The sequence below is a fragment of the Brachyhypopomus gauderio genome, unplaced genomic scaffold (assembly GCF_052324685.1).
Source record: "Brachyhypopomus gauderio isolate BG-103 unplaced genomic scaffold, BGAUD_0.2 sc90, whole genome shotgun sequence".
Taxonomy (NCBI): Eukaryota; Metazoa; Chordata; class Actinopteri; order Gymnotiformes; family Hypopomidae; genus Brachyhypopomus; species Brachyhypopomus gauderio.
The window spans coordinates 307,610-322,917 of NW_027506911.1; the positions used below are offsets into that span (position 1 = coordinate 307,610).

General features: G+C 43.6%; 26 non-coding genes across 26 annotated transcripts; 9 read left to right on the plus strand and 17 right to left on the minus strand.

Moving 5' to 3' along the window:
- Positions 1-119: 119 nt before the first annotated feature.
- trnaa-ugc (transfer RNA alanine (anticodon UGC)) lies at positions 120-192 on the plus strand. The gene has a single exon. It is a non-coding gene; the product is annotated as a tRNA-Ala (tRNA).
- Positions 193-660: 468 nt separating this feature from the next.
- Positions 661-733, minus strand: trnaf-gaa (transfer RNA phenylalanine (anticodon GAA)). The gene has a single exon. It is a non-coding gene; the product is annotated as a tRNA-Phe (tRNA).
- Positions 734-1,549: 816 nt separating this feature from the next.
- On the minus strand, positions 1,550-1,622 carry trnaf-gaa (transfer RNA phenylalanine (anticodon GAA)). The gene has a single exon. It is a non-coding gene; the product is annotated as a tRNA-Phe (tRNA).
- A 275-nt stretch (positions 1,623-1,897) lies between these two features.
- Positions 1,898-1,970, plus strand: trnaa-ugc (transfer RNA alanine (anticodon UGC)). The gene has a single exon. It is a non-coding gene; the product is annotated as a tRNA-Ala (tRNA).
- Positions 1,971-2,438: 468 nt separating this feature from the next.
- trnaf-gaa (transfer RNA phenylalanine (anticodon GAA)) lies at positions 2,439-2,511 on the minus strand. Its single transcript has one exon. It is a non-coding gene; the product is annotated as a tRNA-Phe (tRNA).
- Positions 2,512-2,786: 275 nt separating this feature from the next.
- Positions 2,787-2,859, plus strand: trnaa-ugc (transfer RNA alanine (anticodon UGC)). The gene has a single exon. It is a non-coding gene; the product is annotated as a tRNA-Ala (tRNA).
- A 468-nt stretch (positions 2,860-3,327) lies between these two features.
- trnaf-gaa (transfer RNA phenylalanine (anticodon GAA)) lies at positions 3,328-3,400 on the minus strand. Its single transcript has one exon. It is a non-coding gene; the product is annotated as a tRNA-Phe (tRNA).
- Positions 3,401-4,216: 816 nt separating this feature from the next.
- Positions 4,217-4,289, minus strand: trnaf-gaa (transfer RNA phenylalanine (anticodon GAA)). Its single transcript has one exon. It is a non-coding gene; the product is annotated as a tRNA-Phe (tRNA).
- Positions 4,290-4,564: 275 nt separating this feature from the next.
- Positions 4,565-4,637, plus strand: trnaa-ugc (transfer RNA alanine (anticodon UGC)). Its single transcript has one exon. It is a non-coding gene; the product is annotated as a tRNA-Ala (tRNA).
- Positions 4,638-5,105: 468 nt separating this feature from the next.
- Positions 5,106-5,178, minus strand: trnaf-gaa (transfer RNA phenylalanine (anticodon GAA)). Its single transcript has one exon. It is a non-coding gene; the product is annotated as a tRNA-Phe (tRNA).
- Positions 5,179-5,994: 816 nt separating this feature from the next.
- trnaf-gaa (transfer RNA phenylalanine (anticodon GAA)) lies at positions 5,995-6,067 on the minus strand. The gene has a single exon. It is a non-coding gene; the product is annotated as a tRNA-Phe (tRNA).
- A 275-nt stretch (positions 6,068-6,342) lies between these two features.
- trnaa-ugc (transfer RNA alanine (anticodon UGC)) lies at positions 6,343-6,415 on the plus strand. Its single transcript has one exon. It is a non-coding gene; the product is annotated as a tRNA-Ala (tRNA).
- Positions 6,416-6,883: 468 nt separating this feature from the next.
- trnaf-gaa (transfer RNA phenylalanine (anticodon GAA)) lies at positions 6,884-6,956 on the minus strand. The gene has a single exon. It is a non-coding gene; the product is annotated as a tRNA-Phe (tRNA).
- Positions 6,957-7,231: 275 nt separating this feature from the next.
- Positions 7,232-7,304, plus strand: trnaa-ugc (transfer RNA alanine (anticodon UGC)). The gene has a single exon. It is a non-coding gene; the product is annotated as a tRNA-Ala (tRNA).
- A 468-nt stretch (positions 7,305-7,772) lies between these two features.
- Positions 7,773-7,845, minus strand: trnaf-gaa (transfer RNA phenylalanine (anticodon GAA)). The gene has a single exon. It is a non-coding gene; the product is annotated as a tRNA-Phe (tRNA).
- An 816-nt stretch (positions 7,846-8,661) lies between these two features.
- trnaf-gaa (transfer RNA phenylalanine (anticodon GAA)) lies at positions 8,662-8,734 on the minus strand. Its single transcript has one exon. It is a non-coding gene; the product is annotated as a tRNA-Phe (tRNA).
- Positions 8,735-9,550: 816 nt separating this feature from the next.
- trnaf-gaa (transfer RNA phenylalanine (anticodon GAA)) lies at positions 9,551-9,623 on the minus strand. The gene has a single exon. It is a non-coding gene; the product is annotated as a tRNA-Phe (tRNA).
- An 816-nt stretch (positions 9,624-10,439) lies between these two features.
- Positions 10,440-10,512, minus strand: trnaf-gaa (transfer RNA phenylalanine (anticodon GAA)). Its single transcript has one exon. It is a non-coding gene; the product is annotated as a tRNA-Phe (tRNA).
- Positions 10,513-11,328: 816 nt separating this feature from the next.
- Positions 11,329-11,401, minus strand: trnaf-gaa (transfer RNA phenylalanine (anticodon GAA)). Its single transcript has one exon. It is a non-coding gene; the product is annotated as a tRNA-Phe (tRNA).
- A 275-nt stretch (positions 11,402-11,676) lies between these two features.
- On the plus strand, positions 11,677-11,749 carry trnaa-ugc (transfer RNA alanine (anticodon UGC)). Its single transcript has one exon. It is a non-coding gene; the product is annotated as a tRNA-Ala (tRNA).
- Positions 11,750-12,217: 468 nt separating this feature from the next.
- On the minus strand, positions 12,218-12,290 carry trnaf-gaa (transfer RNA phenylalanine (anticodon GAA)). The gene has a single exon. It is a non-coding gene; the product is annotated as a tRNA-Phe (tRNA).
- A 275-nt stretch (positions 12,291-12,565) lies between these two features.
- trnaa-ugc (transfer RNA alanine (anticodon UGC)) lies at positions 12,566-12,638 on the plus strand. The gene has a single exon. It is a non-coding gene; the product is annotated as a tRNA-Ala (tRNA).
- A 468-nt stretch (positions 12,639-13,106) lies between these two features.
- Positions 13,107-13,179, minus strand: trnaf-gaa (transfer RNA phenylalanine (anticodon GAA)). The gene has a single exon. It is a non-coding gene; the product is annotated as a tRNA-Phe (tRNA).
- Positions 13,180-13,995: 816 nt separating this feature from the next.
- trnaf-gaa (transfer RNA phenylalanine (anticodon GAA)) lies at positions 13,996-14,068 on the minus strand. The gene has a single exon. It is a non-coding gene; the product is annotated as a tRNA-Phe (tRNA).
- A 275-nt stretch (positions 14,069-14,343) lies between these two features.
- Positions 14,344-14,416, plus strand: trnaa-ugc (transfer RNA alanine (anticodon UGC)). Its single transcript has one exon. It is a non-coding gene; the product is annotated as a tRNA-Ala (tRNA).
- Positions 14,417-14,884: 468 nt separating this feature from the next.
- Positions 14,885-14,957, minus strand: trnaf-gaa (transfer RNA phenylalanine (anticodon GAA)). Its single transcript has one exon. It is a non-coding gene; the product is annotated as a tRNA-Phe (tRNA).
- Between the last annotated feature and the right edge of the window lie 351 nt (positions 14,958-15,308).

The following is a 15,308-nucleotide window of genomic DNA, read 5'->3' on the forward strand; positions in this document are numbered from 1 at the left end:
TGATGCCAACATGAGAAAACCTTGTGGGTCAATGCTGGATTCGGTATTATTTCCTAGTCGGGCTGAGCTGATCCGTAAGCTTTCCTTAAAACTCCAATCAAAAGAATAAACTCTTGAGAGGGGGATTAGCTCAAGTGGTAGAGCGCTCGCTTTGCATGCGAGAGGTAGTGGGATCGATGCCCACATTCTCCAAAGCTCTCTTACTGATTCCTTGCTTGCTTATGATAAGCATGAAGCAGCCAGCTTTAGTCTTAAGGGAATAATTTCATGACCTTCAAAGGTCTCTTAGAACATGGTCACTTTGGATTCCTCCAGCAAACAGTTGACATCTTTGCCACATCTCTTTTTACTTTTGGACAAAGGCTGTCCATAAGCCGAAGGAAGCAGAGGAAAGTCCAATTCAGTCAAAACTTAAGCATGTCGTGAAGTGGTACACCTATGCTTTTGGACAACGCGTACATGCAAGTTGACACCTACACATTTCCTTCTCCAAATGCTTTATCAGCAGATGAATTGAACATCTAGAGTCTCGAGTTCTGACAATCCCACTGTGAAATCTCACAACAAAACATCAAACAGTTTATGTCTGTTTATAATTTTTCAACAGAATGCACAGGTCATTCAAAAGCTGAGGCTTTCCACCTAGCTAGGTCGAATTCATGCCGAAACCCGGGATTGAACCAGGGACCTTTAGATCTTCAGTCTAACGCTCTCCCAACTGAGCTATTTCGGCAAGCTGCAGATAAACCACGTCGAGATGCAAACGAAAATTTATCAACGACTGTTACCTTTCCTTAGGTTCTTGCAACATGCTTTCACAGCGTAACGGTTTCGGCACAGTGAAATTCACGGACAGGTATGGCAAGACCTAATTTGGCAATGTTTATCATGATGCCAACATGAGAAAACCTTGTGGGTCAATGCTGGATTCGGTATTATTTCCTAGTCGGGCTGAGCTGATCCGTAAGCTTTCCTTAAAACTCCAATCAAAAGGATAAACTCTTGCGAGGGGGATTAGCTCAAGTGGTAGAGCGCTAGCTTTGCATGCGAGAGGTAGTGGGATCGATGCCCACATTCTCCAAAGCTCTCTTACTGACTCCTTGCTTGCTTACGATAAGCATGAAGCAGCCAGCTCTAGTCTTAAGGGAATCATTTCATGACCTTCAAAGGTCTCTTAGAACATGGTCACTTTGGATTCCTCCAGCAAACAGTTGACATCTTTGCCACATCTCTTTTTACTTTTGGACAAAGACTGTCCATAAGCCGAAGGAAGCAGAGGAAAGTCCAATTCAGTCAAAACTTAAGCATGTCGTGAAGTGGTACACCTATGCTTTTGGACAACGCGTACATGCAAGTTGACACCTACACATTTCCTTCTCCAAATGCTTTATCAGCAGATGAATTGAACATCTAGAGTCTCGAGTTCTGACAATCCCACTGTGAAATCTCACAACAAAACATCAAACAGTTTATGTCTGTTTATAATTTTTCAACAGAATGCACAGGTCATTCAAAAGCTGAGGCTTTCCGCCTAGCTAGGTCGAGTTCATGCCGAAACCCGGGATCGAACCAGGGACCTTTAGATCTTCAGTCTAACGCTCTCCCAACTGAGCTATTTCGGCAAGCTGCAGATAAACCACGTCGAGATGCAAACGAAACTTTATCAACGACTGTTACCTTTCCTTAGGTTCTTGCAACATGCTTTCACAGCGTAACGGTTTCGGCACAGTGAAATTCACGGACAGGTACGGCAAGACCTAATTTGGCAATGTTTATCATGATGCCAACATGAGAAAACCTTGTGGGTCAATGCTGGATTCGGTATTATTTCCTAGTCGGGCTGAGCTGATCCGTAAGCTTTCCTTAAAACTCCAATCAAAAGAATAAACTCTTGAGAGGGGGATTAGCTCAAGTGGTAGAGCGCTCGCTTTGCATGCGAGAGGTAGTGGGATCGATGCCCACATTCTCCAAAGCTCTCTTACTGATTCCTTGCTTGCTTATGATAAGCATGAAGCAGCCAGCTTTAGTCTTAAGGGAATAATTTCATGACCTTCAAAGGTCTCTTAGAACATGGTCACTTTGGATTCCTCCAGCAAACAGTTGACATCTTTGCCACATCTCTTTTTACTTTTGGACAAAGGCTGTCCATAAGCCGAAGGAAGCAGAGGAAAGTCCAATTCAGTCAAAACTTAAGCATGTCGTGAAGTGGTACACCTATGCTTTTGGACAACGCGTACATGCAAGTTGACACCTACACATTTCCTTCTCCAAATGCTTTATCAGCAGATGAATTGAACATCTAGAGTCTCGAGTTCTGACAATCCCACTGTGAAATCTCACAACAAAACATCAAACAGTTTATGTCTGTTTATAATTTTTCAACAGAATGCACAGGTCATTCAAAAGCTGAGGCTTTCCACCTAGCTAGGTCGAATTCATGCCGAAACCCGGGATCGAACCAGGGACCTTTAGATCTTCAGTCTAACGCTCTCCCAACTGAGCTATTTCGGCAAGCTGCAGATAAACCACGTCGAGATGCAAACGAAACTTTATCAACGACTGTTACCTTTCCTTAGGTTCTTGCAACATGCTTTCACAGCGTAACGGTTTCGGCACAGTGAAATTCACGGACAGGTACGGCAAGACCTAATTTGGCAATGTTTATCATGATGCCAACATGAGAAAACCTTGTGGGTCAATGCTGGATTCGGTATTATTTCCTAGTCGGGCTGAGCTGATCCGTAAGCTTTCCTTAAAACTCCAATCAAAAGAATAAACTCTTGAGAGGGGGATTAGCTCAAGTGGTAGAGCGCTCGCTTTGCATGCGAGAGGTAGTGGGATCGATGCCCACATTCTCCAAAGCTCTCTTACTGATTCCTTGCTTGCTTATGATAAGCATGAAGCAGCCAGCTTTAGTCTTAAGGGAATAATTTCATGACCTTCAAAGGTCTCTTAGAACATGGTCACTTTGGATTCCTCCAGCAAACAGTTGACATCTTTGCCACATCTCTTTTTACTTTTGGACAAAGGCTGTCCATAAGCCGAAGGAAGCAGAGGAAAGTCCAATTCAGTCAAAACTTAAGCATGTCGTGAAGTGGTACACCTATGCTTTTGGACAACGCGTACATGCAAGTTGACACCTACACATTTCCTTCTCCAAATGCTTTATCAGCAGATGAATTGAACATCTAGAGTCTCGAGTTCTGACAATCCCACTGTGAAATCTCACAACAAAACATCAAACAGTTTATGTCTGTTTATAATTTTTCAACAGAATGCACAGGTCATTCAAAAGCTGAGGCTTTCCACCTAGCTAGGTCGAATTCATGCCGAAACCCGGGATTGAACCAGGGACCTTTAGATCTTCAGTCTAACGCTCTCCCAACTGAGCTATTTCGGCAAGCTGCAGATAAACCACGTCGAGATGCAAACGAAAATTTATCAACGACTGTTACCTTTCCTTAGGTTCTTGCAACATGCTTTCACAGCGTAACGGTTTCGGCACAGTGAAATTCACGGACAGGTATGGCAAGACCTAATTTGGCAATGTTTATCATGATGCCAACATGAGAAAACCTTGTGGGTCAATGCTGGATTCGGTATTATTTCCTAGTCGGGCTGAGCTGATCCGTAAGCTTTCCTTAAAACTCCAATCAAAAGGATAAACTCTTGCGAGGGGGATTAGCTCAAGTGGTAGAGCGCTAGCTTTGCATGCGAGAGGTAGTGGGATCGATGCCCACATTCTCCAAAGCTCTCTTACTGACTCCTTGCTTGCTTACGATAAGCATGAAGCAGCCAGCTCTAGTCTTAAGGGAATCATTTCATGACCTTCAAAGGTCTCTTAGAACATGGTCACTTTAGATTCCTCCAGCAAACAGTTGACATCTTTGCCACATCTCTTTTTACTTTTGGACAAAGACTGTCCATAAGCCGAAGGAAGCAGAGGAAAGTCCAATTCAGTCAAAACTTAAGCATGTCGTGAAGTGGTACACCTATGCTTTTGGACAACGCGTACATGCAAGTTGACACCTACACATTTCCTTCTCCAAATGCTTTATCAGCAGATGAATTGAACATCTAGAGTCTCGAGTTCTGACAATCCCACTGTGAAATCTCACAACAAAACATCAAACAGTTTATGTCTGTTTATAATTTTTCAACAGAATGCACAGGTCATTCAAAAGCTGAGGCTTTCCGCCTAGCTAGGTCGAGTTCATGCCGAAACCCGGGATCGAACCAGGGACCTTTAGATCTTCAGTCTAACGCTCTCCCAACTGAGCTATTTCGGCAAGCTGCAGATAAACCACGTCGAGATGCAAACGAAACTTTATCAACGACTGTTACCTTTCCTTAGGTTCTTGCAACATGCTTTCACAGCGTAACGGTTTCGGCACAGTGAAATTCACGGACAGGTACGGCAAGACCTAATTTGGCAATGTTTATCATGATGCCAACATGAGAAAACCTTGTGGGTCAATGCTGGATTCGGTATTATTTCCTAGTCGGGCTGAGCTGATCCGTAAGCTTTCCTTAAAACTCCAATCAAAAGAATAAACTCTTGAGAGGGGGATTAGCTCAAGTGGTAGAGCGCTCGCTTTGCATGCGAGAGGTAGTGGGATCGATGCCCACATTCTCCAAAGCTCTCTTACTGATTCCTTGCTTGCTTATGATAAGCATGAAGCAGCCAGCTTTAGTCTTAAGGGAATAATTTCATGACCTTCAAAGGTCTCTTAGAACATGGTCACTTTGGATTCCTCCAGCAAACAGTTGACATCTTTGCCACATCTCTTTTTACTTTTGGACAAAGGCTGTCCATAAGCCGAAGGAAGCAGAGGAAAGTCCAATTCAGTCAAAACTTAAGCATGTCGTGAAGTGGTACACCTATGCTTTTGGACAACGCGTACATGCAAGTTGACACCTACACATTTCCTTCTCCAAATGCTTTATCAGCAGATGAATTGAACATCTAGAGTCTCGAGTTCTGACAATCCCACTGTGAAATCTCACAACAAAACATCAAACAGTTTATGTCTGTTTATAATTTTTCAACAGAATGCACAGGTCATTCAAAAGCTGAGGCTTTCCACCTAGCTAGGTCGAATTCATGCCGAAACCCGGGATCGAACCAGGGACCTTTAGATCTTCAGTCTAACGCTCTCCCAACTGAGCTATTTCGGCAAGCTGCAGATAAACCACGTCGAGATGCAAACGAAAATTTATCAACGACTGTTACCTTTCCTTAGGTTCTTGCAACATGCTTTCACAGCGTAACGGTTTCGGCACAGTGAAATTCACGGACAGGTATGGCAAGACCTAATTTGGCAATGTTTATCATGATGCCAACATGAGAAAACCTTGTGGGTCAATGCTGGATTCGGTATTATTTCCTAGTCGGGCTGAGCTGATCCGTAAGCTTTCCTTAAAACTCCAATCAAAAGGATAAACTCTTGAGAGGGGGATTAGCTCAAGTGGTAGAGCGCTAGCTTTGCATGCGAGAGGTAGTGGGATCGATGCCCACATTCTCCAAAGCTCTCTTACTGACTCCTTGCTTGCTTACGATAAGCATGAAGCAGCCAGCTCTAGTCTTAAGGGAATCATTTCATGACCTTCAAAGGTCTCTTAGAACATGGTCACTTTGGATTCCTCCAGCAAACAGTTGACATCTTTGCCACATCTCTTTTTACTTTTGGACAAAGACTGTCCATAAGCCGAAGGAAGCAGAGGAAAGTCCAATTCAGTCAAAACTTAAGCATGTCGTGAAGTGGTACACCTATGCTTTTGGACAACGCGTACATGCAAGTTGACACCTACACATTTCCTTCTCCAAATGCTTTATCAGCAGATGAATTGAACATCTAGAGTCTCGAGTTCTGACAATCCCACTGTGAAATCTCACAACAAAACATCAAACAGTTTATGTCTGTTTATAATTTTTCAACAGAATGCACAGGTCATTCAAAAGCTGAGGCTTTCCGCCTAGCTAGGTCGAGTTCATGCCGAAACCCGGGATCGAACCAGGGACCTTTAGATCTTCAGTCTAACGCTCTCCCAACTGAGCTATTTCGGCAAGCTGCAGATAAACCACGTCGAGATGCAAACGAAACTTTATCAACGACTGTTACCTTTCCTTAGGTTCTTGCAACATGCTTTCACAGCGTAACGGTTTCGGCACAGTGAAATTCACGGACAGGTACGGCAAGACCTAATTTGGCAATGTTTATCATGATGCCAACATGAGAAAACCTTGTGGGTCAATGCTGGATTCGGTATTATTTCCTAGTCGGGCTGAGCTGATCCGTAAGCTTTCCTTAAAACTCCAATCAAAAGAATAAACTCTTGAGAGGGGGATTAGCTCAAGTGGTAGAGCGCTCGCTTTGCATGCGAGAGGTAGTGGGATCGATGCCCACATTCTCCAAAGCTCTCTTACTGATTCCTTGCTTGCTTATGATAAGCATGAAGCAGCCAGCTTTAGTCTTAAGGGAATAATTTCATGACCTTCAAAGGTCTCTTAGAACATGGTCACTTTGGATTCCTCCAGCAAACAGTTGACATCTTTGCCACATCTCTTTTTACTTTTGGACAAAGGCTGTCCATAAGCCGAAGGAAGCAGAGGAAAGTCCAATTCAGTCAAAACTTAAGCATGTCGTGAAGTGGTACACCTATGCTTTTGGACAACGCGTACATGCAAGTTGACACCTACACATTTCCTTCTCCAAATGCTTTATCAGCAGATGAATTGAACATCTAGAGTCTCGAGTTCTGACAATCCCACTGTGAAATCTCACAACAAAACATCAAACAGTTTATGTCTGTTTATAATTTTTCAACAGAATGCACAGGTCATTCAAAAGCTGAGGCTTTCCACCTAGCTAGGTCGAATTCATGCCGAAACCCGGGATCGAACCAGGGACCTTTAGATCTTCAGTCTAACGCTCTCCCAACTGAGCTATTTCGGCAAGCTGCAGATAAACCACGTCGAGATGCAAACGAAACTTTATCAACGACTGTTACCTTTCCTTAGGTTCTTGCAACATGCTTTCACAGCGTAACGGTTTCGGCACAGTGAAATTCACGGACAGGTACGGCAAGACCTAATTTGGCAATGTTTATCATGATGCCAACATGAGAAAACCTTGTGGGTCAATGCTGGATTCGGTATTATTTCCTAGTCGGGCTGAGCTGATCCGTAAGCTTTCCTTAAAACTCCAATCAAAAGAATAAACTCTTGAGAGGGGGATTAGCTCAAGTGGTAGAGCGCTCGCTTTGCATGCGAGAGGTAGTGGGATCGATGCCCACATTCTCCAAAGCTCTCTTACTGATTCCTTGCTTGCTTATGATAAGCATGAAGCAGCCAGCTTTAGTCTTAAGGGAATAATTTCATGACCTTCAAAGGTCTCTTAGAACATGGTCACTTTGGATTCCTCCAGCAAACAGTTGACATCTTTGCCACATCTCTTTTTACTTTTGGACAAAGGCTGTCCATAAGCCGAAGGAAGCAGAGGAAAGTCCAATTCAGTCAAAACTTAAGCATGTCGTGAAGTGGTACACCTATGCTTTTGGACAACGCGTACATGCAAGTTGACACCTACACATTTCCTTCTCCAAATGCTTTATCAGCAGATGAATTGAACATCTAGAGTCTCGAGTTCTGACAATCCCACTGTGAAATCTCACAACAAAACATCAAACAGTTTATGTCTGTTTATAATTTTTCAACAGAATGCACAGGTCATTCAAAAGCTGAGGCTTTCCACCTAGCTAGGTCGAATTCATGCCGAAACCCGGGATTGAACCAGGGACCTTTAGATCTTCAGTCTAACGCTCTCCCAACTGAGCTATTTCGGCAAGCTGCAGATAAACCACGTCGAGATGCAAACGAAAATTTATCAACGACTGTTACCTTTCCTTAGGTTCTTGCAACATGCTTTCACAGCGTAACGGTTTCGGCACAGTGAAATTCACGGACAGGTATGGCAAGACCTAATTTGGCAATGTTTATCATGATGCCAACATGAGAAAACCTTGTGGGTCAATGCTGGATTCGGTATTATTTCCTAGTCGGGCTGAGCTGATCCGTAAGCTTTCCTTAAAACTCCAATCAAAAGGATAAACTCTTGCGAGGGGGATTAGCTCAAGTGGTAGAGCGCTAGCTTTGCATGCGAGAGGTAGTGGGATCGATGCCCACATTCTCCAAAGCTCTCTTACTGACTCCTTGCTTGCTTACGATAAGCATGAAGCAGCCAGCTCTAGTCTTAAGGGAATCATTTCATGACCTTCAAAGGTCTCTTAGAACATGGTCACTTTAGATTCCTCCAGCAAACAGTTGACATCTTTGCCACATCTCTTTTTACTTTTGGACAAAGACTGTCCATAAGCCGAAGGAAGCAGAGGAAAGTCCAATTCAGTCAAAACTTAAGCATGTCGTGAAGTGGTACACCTATGCTTTTGGACAACGCGTACATGCAAGTTGACACCTACACATTTCCTTCTCCAAATGCTTTATCAGCAGATGAATTGAACATCTAGAGTCTCGAGTTCTGACAATCCCACTGTGAAATCTCACAACAAAACATCAAACAGTTTATGTCTGTTTATAATTTTTCAACAGAATGCACAGGTCATTCAAAAGCTGAGGCTTTCCGCCTAGCTAGGTCGAGTTCATGCCGAAACCCGGGATCGAACCAGGGACCTTTAGATCTTCAGTCTAACGCTCTCCCAACTGAGCTATTTCGGCAAGCTGCAGATAAACCACGTCGAGATGCAAACGAAACTTTATCAACGACTGTTACCTTTCCTTAGGTTCTTGCAACATGCTTTCACAGCGTAACGGTTTCGGCACAGTGAAATTCACGGACAGGTATGGCAAGACCTAATTTGGCAATGTTTATCATGATGCCAACATGAGAAAACCTTGTGGGTCAATGCTGGATTCGGTATTATTTCCTAGTCGGGCTGAGCTGATCCGTAAGCTTTCCTTAAAACTCCAATCAAAAGAATAAACTCTTGAGAGGGGGATTAGCTCAAGTGGTAGAGGGCTCGCTTTGCATGCGAGAGGTAGTGGGATCGATGCCCACATTCTCCAAAGCTCTCTTACTGACTCCTTGCTTGCTTACGATAAGCATGAAGCAGCCAGCTTTAGTCTTAAGGGAATAATTTCATGACCTTCAAAGGTCTCTTAGAACATGGTCACTTTGGATTCCTCCAGCAAACAGTTGACATCTTTGCCACATCTCTTTTTACTTTTGGACAAAGGCTGTCCATAAGCCGAAGGAAGCAGAGGAAAGTCCAATTCAGTCAAAACTTAAGCATGTCGTGAAGTGGTACACCTATGCTTTTGGACAACGCGTACATGCAAGTTGACACCTACACATTTCCTTCTCCAAATGCTTTATCAGCAGATGAATTGAACATCTAGAGTCTCGAGTTCTGACAATCCCACTGTGAAATCTCACAACAAAACATCAAACAGTTTATGTCTGTTTATAATTTTTCAACAGAATGCACAGGTCATTCAAAAGCTGAGGCTTTCCACCTAGCTAGGTCGAATTCATGCCGAAACCCGGGATCGAACCAGGGACCTTTAGATCTTCAGTCTAACGCTCTCCCAACTGAGCTATTTCGGCAAGCTGCAGATAAACCACGTCGAGATGCAAACGAAACTTTATCAACGACTGTTACCTTTCCTTAGGTTCTTGCAACATGCTTTCACAGCGTAACGGTTTCGGCACAGTGAAATTCACGGACAGGTATGGCAAGACCTAATTTGGCAATGTTTATCATGATGCCAACATGAGAAAACCTTGTGGGTCAATGCTGGATTCGGTATTATTTCCTAGTCGGGCTGAGCTGATCCGTAAGCTTTCCTTAAAACTCCAATCAAAAGGATAAACTCTTGAGAGGGGGATTAGCTCAAGTGGTAGAGTGCTAGCTTTGCATGCGAGAGGTAGTGGGATCGATGCCCACATTCTCCAAAGCTCTCTTACTGACTCCTTGCTTGCTTACGATAAGCATGAAGCAGCCAGCTCTAGTCTTAAGGGAATCATTTCATGACCTTCAAAGGTCTCTTAGAACATGGTTACTTTGGATTCCTCCAGCAAACAGTTGACGTCTTTGCCACATCTCTTTTTACTTTTGGACAAAGACTGTCCATAAGCCGAAGGTAGCAGAGGAAAGTCCAATTCAGTCAAAACTTAAGCATGTCGTGAAGTGGTACACCTATGCTTTTGGACAACGCGTACATGCAAGTTGACACCTACACATTTCCTTCTCCAAATGCTTTATCAGCAGATGAATTGAACATCTAGAGTCTCGAGTTCTGACAATCCCACTGTGAAATCTCACAACAAAACATCAAACAGTTTATGTCTGTTTATAATTTTTCAACAGAATGCACAGGTCATTCAAAAGCTGAGGCTTTCCACCTAGCTAGGTCGAATTCATGCCGAAACCCGGGATCGAACCAGGGACCTTTAGATCTTCAGTCTAACGCTCTCCCAACTGAGCTATTTCGGCAAGCTGCAGATAAACCACGTCGAGATGCAAACGAAAATTTATCAACGACTGTTACCTTTCCTTAGGTTCTTGCAACATGCTTTCACAGCGTAACGGTTTCGGCACAGTGAAATTCACGGACAGGTATGGCAAGACCTAATTTGGCAATGTTTATCATGATGCCAACATGAGAAAACCTTGTGGGTCAATGCTGGATTCGGTATTATTTCCTAGTCGGGCTGAGCTGATCCGTAAGCTTTCCTTAAAACTCCAATCAAAAGGATAAACTCTTGAGAGGGGGATTAGCTCAAGTGGTAGAGCGCTAGCTTTGCATGCGAGAGGTAGTGGGATCGATGCCCACATTCTCCAAAGCTCTCTTACTGACTCCTTGCTTGCTTACGATAAGCATGAAGCAGCCAGCTCTAGTCTTAAGGGAATCATTTCATGACCTTCAAAGGTCTCTTAGAACATGGTCACTTTGGATTCCTCCAGCAAACAGTTGACATCTTTGCCACATCTCTTTTTACTTTTGGACAAAGACTGTCCATAAGCCGAAGGAAGCAGAGGAAAGTCCAATTCAGTCAAAACTTAAGCATGTCGTGAAGTGGTACACCTATGCTTTTGGACAACGCGTACATGCAAGTTGACACCTACACATTTCCTTCTCCAAATGCTTTATCAGCAGATGAATTGAACATCTAGAGTCTCGAGTTCTGACAATCCCACTGTGAAATCTCACAACAAAACATCAAACAGTTTATGTCTGTTTATAATTTTTCAACAGAATGCACAGGTCATTCAAAAGCTGAGGCTTTCCGCCTAGCTAGGTCGAGTTCATGCCGAAACCCGGGATCGAACCAGGGACCTTTAGATCTTCAGTCTAACGCTCTCCCAACTGAGCTATTTCGGCAAGCTGCAGATAAACCACGTCGAGATGCAAACGAAACTTTATCAACGACTGTTACCTTTCCTTAGGTTCTTGCAACATGCTTTCACAGCGTAACGGTTTCGGCACAGTGAAATTCACGGACAGGTACGGCAAGACCTAATTTGGCAATGTTTATCATGATGCCAACATGAGAAAACCTTGTGGGTCAATGCTGGATTCGGTATTATTTCCTAGTCGGGCTGAGCTGATCCGTAAGCTTTCCTTAAAACTCCAATCAAAAGAATAAACTCTTGAGAGGGGGATTAGCTCAAGTGGTAGAGCGCTCGCTTTGCATGCGAGAGGTAGTGGGATCGATGCCCACATTCTCCAAAGCTCTCTTACTGATTCCTTGCTTGCTTATGATAAGCATGAAGCAGCCAGCTTTAGTCTTAAGGGAATAATTTCATGACCTTCAAAGGTCTCTTAGAACATGGTCACTTTGGATTCCTCCAGCAAACAGTTGACATCTTTGCCACATCTCTTTTTACTTTTGGACAAAGGCTGTCCATAAGCCGAAGGAAGCAGAGGAAAGTCCAATTCAGTCAAAACTTAAGCATGTCGTGAAGTGGTACACCTATGCTTTTGGACAACGCGTACATGCAAGTTGACACCTACACATTTCCTTCTCCAAATGCTTTATCAGCAGATGAATTGAACATCTAGAGTCTCGAGTTCTGACAATCCCACTGTGAAATCTCACAACAAAACATCAAACAGTTTATGTCTGTTTATAATTTTTCAACAGAATGCACAGGTCATTCAAAAGCTGAGGCTTTCCACCTAGCTAGGTCGAATTCATGCCGAAACCCGGGATCGAACCAGGGACCTTTAGATCTTCAGTCTAACGCTCTCCCAACTGAGCTATTTCGGCAAGCTGCAGATAAACCACGTCGAGATGCAAACGAAACTTTATCAACGACTGTTACCTTTCCTTAGGTTCTTGCAACATGCTTTCACAGCGTAACGGTTTCGGCACAGTGAAATTCACGGACAGGTACGGCAAGACCTAATTTGGCAATGTTTATCATGATGCCAACATGAGAAAACCTTGTGGGTCAATGCTGGATTCGGTATTATTTCCTAGTCGGGCTGAGCTGATCCGTAAGCTTTCCTTAAAACTCCAATCAAAAGAATAAACTCTTGAGAGGGGGATTAGCTCAAGTGGTAGAGCGCTCGCTTTGCATGCGAGAGGTAGTGGGATCGATGCCCACATTCTCCAAAGCTCTCTTACTGATTCCTTGCTTGCTTATGATAAGCATGAAGCAGCCAGCTTTAGTCTTAAGGGAATAATTTCATGACCTTCAAAGGTCTCTTAGAACATGGTCACTTTGGATTCCTCCAGCAAACAGTTGACATCTTTGCCACATCTCTTTTTACTTTTGGACAAAGGCTGTCCATAAGCCGAAGGAAGCAGAGGAAAGTCCAATTCAGTCAAAACTTAAGCATGTCGTGAAGTGGTACACCTATGCTTTTGGACAACGCGTACATGCAAGTTGACACCTACACATTTCCTTCTCCAAATGCTTTATCAGCAGATGAATTGAACATCTAGAGTCTCGAGTTCTGACAATCCCACTGTGAAATCTCACAACAAAACATCAAACAGTTTATGTCTGTTTATAATTTTTCAACAGAATGCACAGGTCATTCAAAAGCTGAGGCTTTCCACCTAGCTAGGTCGAATTCATGCCGAAACCCGGGATTGAACCAGGGACCTTTAGATCTTCAGTCTAACGCTCTCCCAACTGAGCTATTTCGGCAAGCTGCAGATAAACCACGTCGAGATGCAAACGAAAATTTATCAACGACTGTTACCTTTCCTTAGGTTCTTGCAACATGCTTTCACAGCGTAACGGTTTCGGCACAGTGAAATTCACGGACAGGTATGGCAAGACCTAATTTGGCAATGTTTATCATGATGCCAACATGAGAAAACCTTGTGGGTCAATGCTGGATTCGGTATTATTTCCTAGTCGGGCTGAGCTGATCCGTAAGCTTTCCTTAAAACTCCAATCAAAAGGATAAACTCTTGCGAGGGGGATTAGCTCAAGTGGTAGAGCGCTAGCTTTGCATGCGAGAGGTAGTGGGATCGATGCCCACATTCTCCAAAGCTCTCTTACTGACTCCTTGCTTGCTTACGATAAGCATGAAGCAGCCAGCTCTAGTCTTAAGGGAATCATTTCATGACCTTCAAAGGTCTCTTAGAACATGCTCACTTTAGATTCCTCCAGCAAACAGTTGACATCTTTGCCACATCTCTTTTTACTTTTGGACAAAGACTGTCCATAAGCCGAAGGAAGCAGAGGAAAGTCCAATTCAGTCAAAACTTAAGCATGTCGTGAAGTGGTACACCTATGCTTTTGGACAACGCGTACATGCAAGTTGACACCTACACATTTCCTTCTCCAAATGCTTTATCAGCAGATGAATTGAACATCTAGAGTCTCGAGTTCTGACAATCCCACTGTGAAATCTCACAACAAAACATCAAACAGTTTATGTCTGTTTATAATTTTTCAACAGAATGCACAGGTCATTCAAAAGCTGAGGCTTTCCGCCTAGCTAGGTCGAGTTCATGCCGAAACCCGGGATCGAACCAGGGACCTTTAGATCTTCAGTCTAACGCTCTCCCAACTGAGCTATTTCGGCAAGCTGCAGATAAACCACGTCGAGATGCAAACGAAACTTTATCAACGACTGTTACCTTTCCTTAGGTTCTTGCAACATGCTTTCACAGCGTAACGGTTTCGGCACAGTGAAATTCACGGACAGGTATGGCAAGACCTAATTTGGCAATGTTTATCATGATGCCAACATGAGAAAACCTTGTGGGTCAATGCTGGATTCGGTATTATTTCCTAGTCGGGCTGAGCTGATCCGTAAGCTTTCCTTAAAACTCCAATCAAAAGAATAAACTCTTGAGAGGGGGATTAGCTCAAGTGGTAGAGCGCTCGCTTTGCATGCGAGAGGTAGTGGGATCGATGCCCACATTCTCCAAAGCTCTCTTACTGACTCCTTGCTTGCTTACGATAAGCATGAAGCAGCCAGCTTTAGTCTTAAGGGAATAATTTCATGACCTTCAAAGGTCTCTTAGAACATGGTCACTTTGGATTCCTCCAGCAAACAGTTGACATCTTTGCCACATCTCTTTTTACTTTTGGACAAAGGCTGTCCATAAGCCGAAGGAAGCAGAGGAAAGTCCAATTCAGTCAAAACTTAAGCATGTCGTGAAGTGGTACACCTATGCTTTTGGACAACGCGTACATGCAAGTTGACACCTACACATTTCCTTCTCCAAATGCTTTATCAGCAGATGAATTGAACATCTAGAGTCTCGAGTTCTGACAATCCCACTGTGAAATCTCACAACAAAACATCAAACAGTTTATGTCTGTTTATAATTTTTCAACAGAATGCACAGGTCATTCAAAAGCTGAGGCTTTCCACCTAGCTAGGTCGAATTCATGCCGAAACCCGGGATCGAACCAGGGACCTTTAGATCTTCAGTCTAACGCTCTCCCAACTGAGCTATTTCGGCAAGCTGCAGATAAACCACGTCGAGATGCAAACGAAACTTTATCAACGACTGTTACCTTTCCTTAGGTTCTTGCAACATGCTTTCACAGCGTAACGGTTTCGGCACAGTGAAATTCACGGACAGGTATGGCAAGACCTAATTTGGCAATGTTTATCATGATGCCAACATGAGAAAACCTTGTGGGTCAATGCTGGATTCGGTATTATTTCCTAGTCGGGCTGAGCTGATCCGTAAGCTTTCCTTAAAACTCCAATCAAAAGGATAAACTCTTGAGAGGGGGATTAGCTCAAGTGGTAGAGTGCTAGCTTTGCATGCGAGAGGTAGTGGGATCGATGCCCACATTCTCCAAAG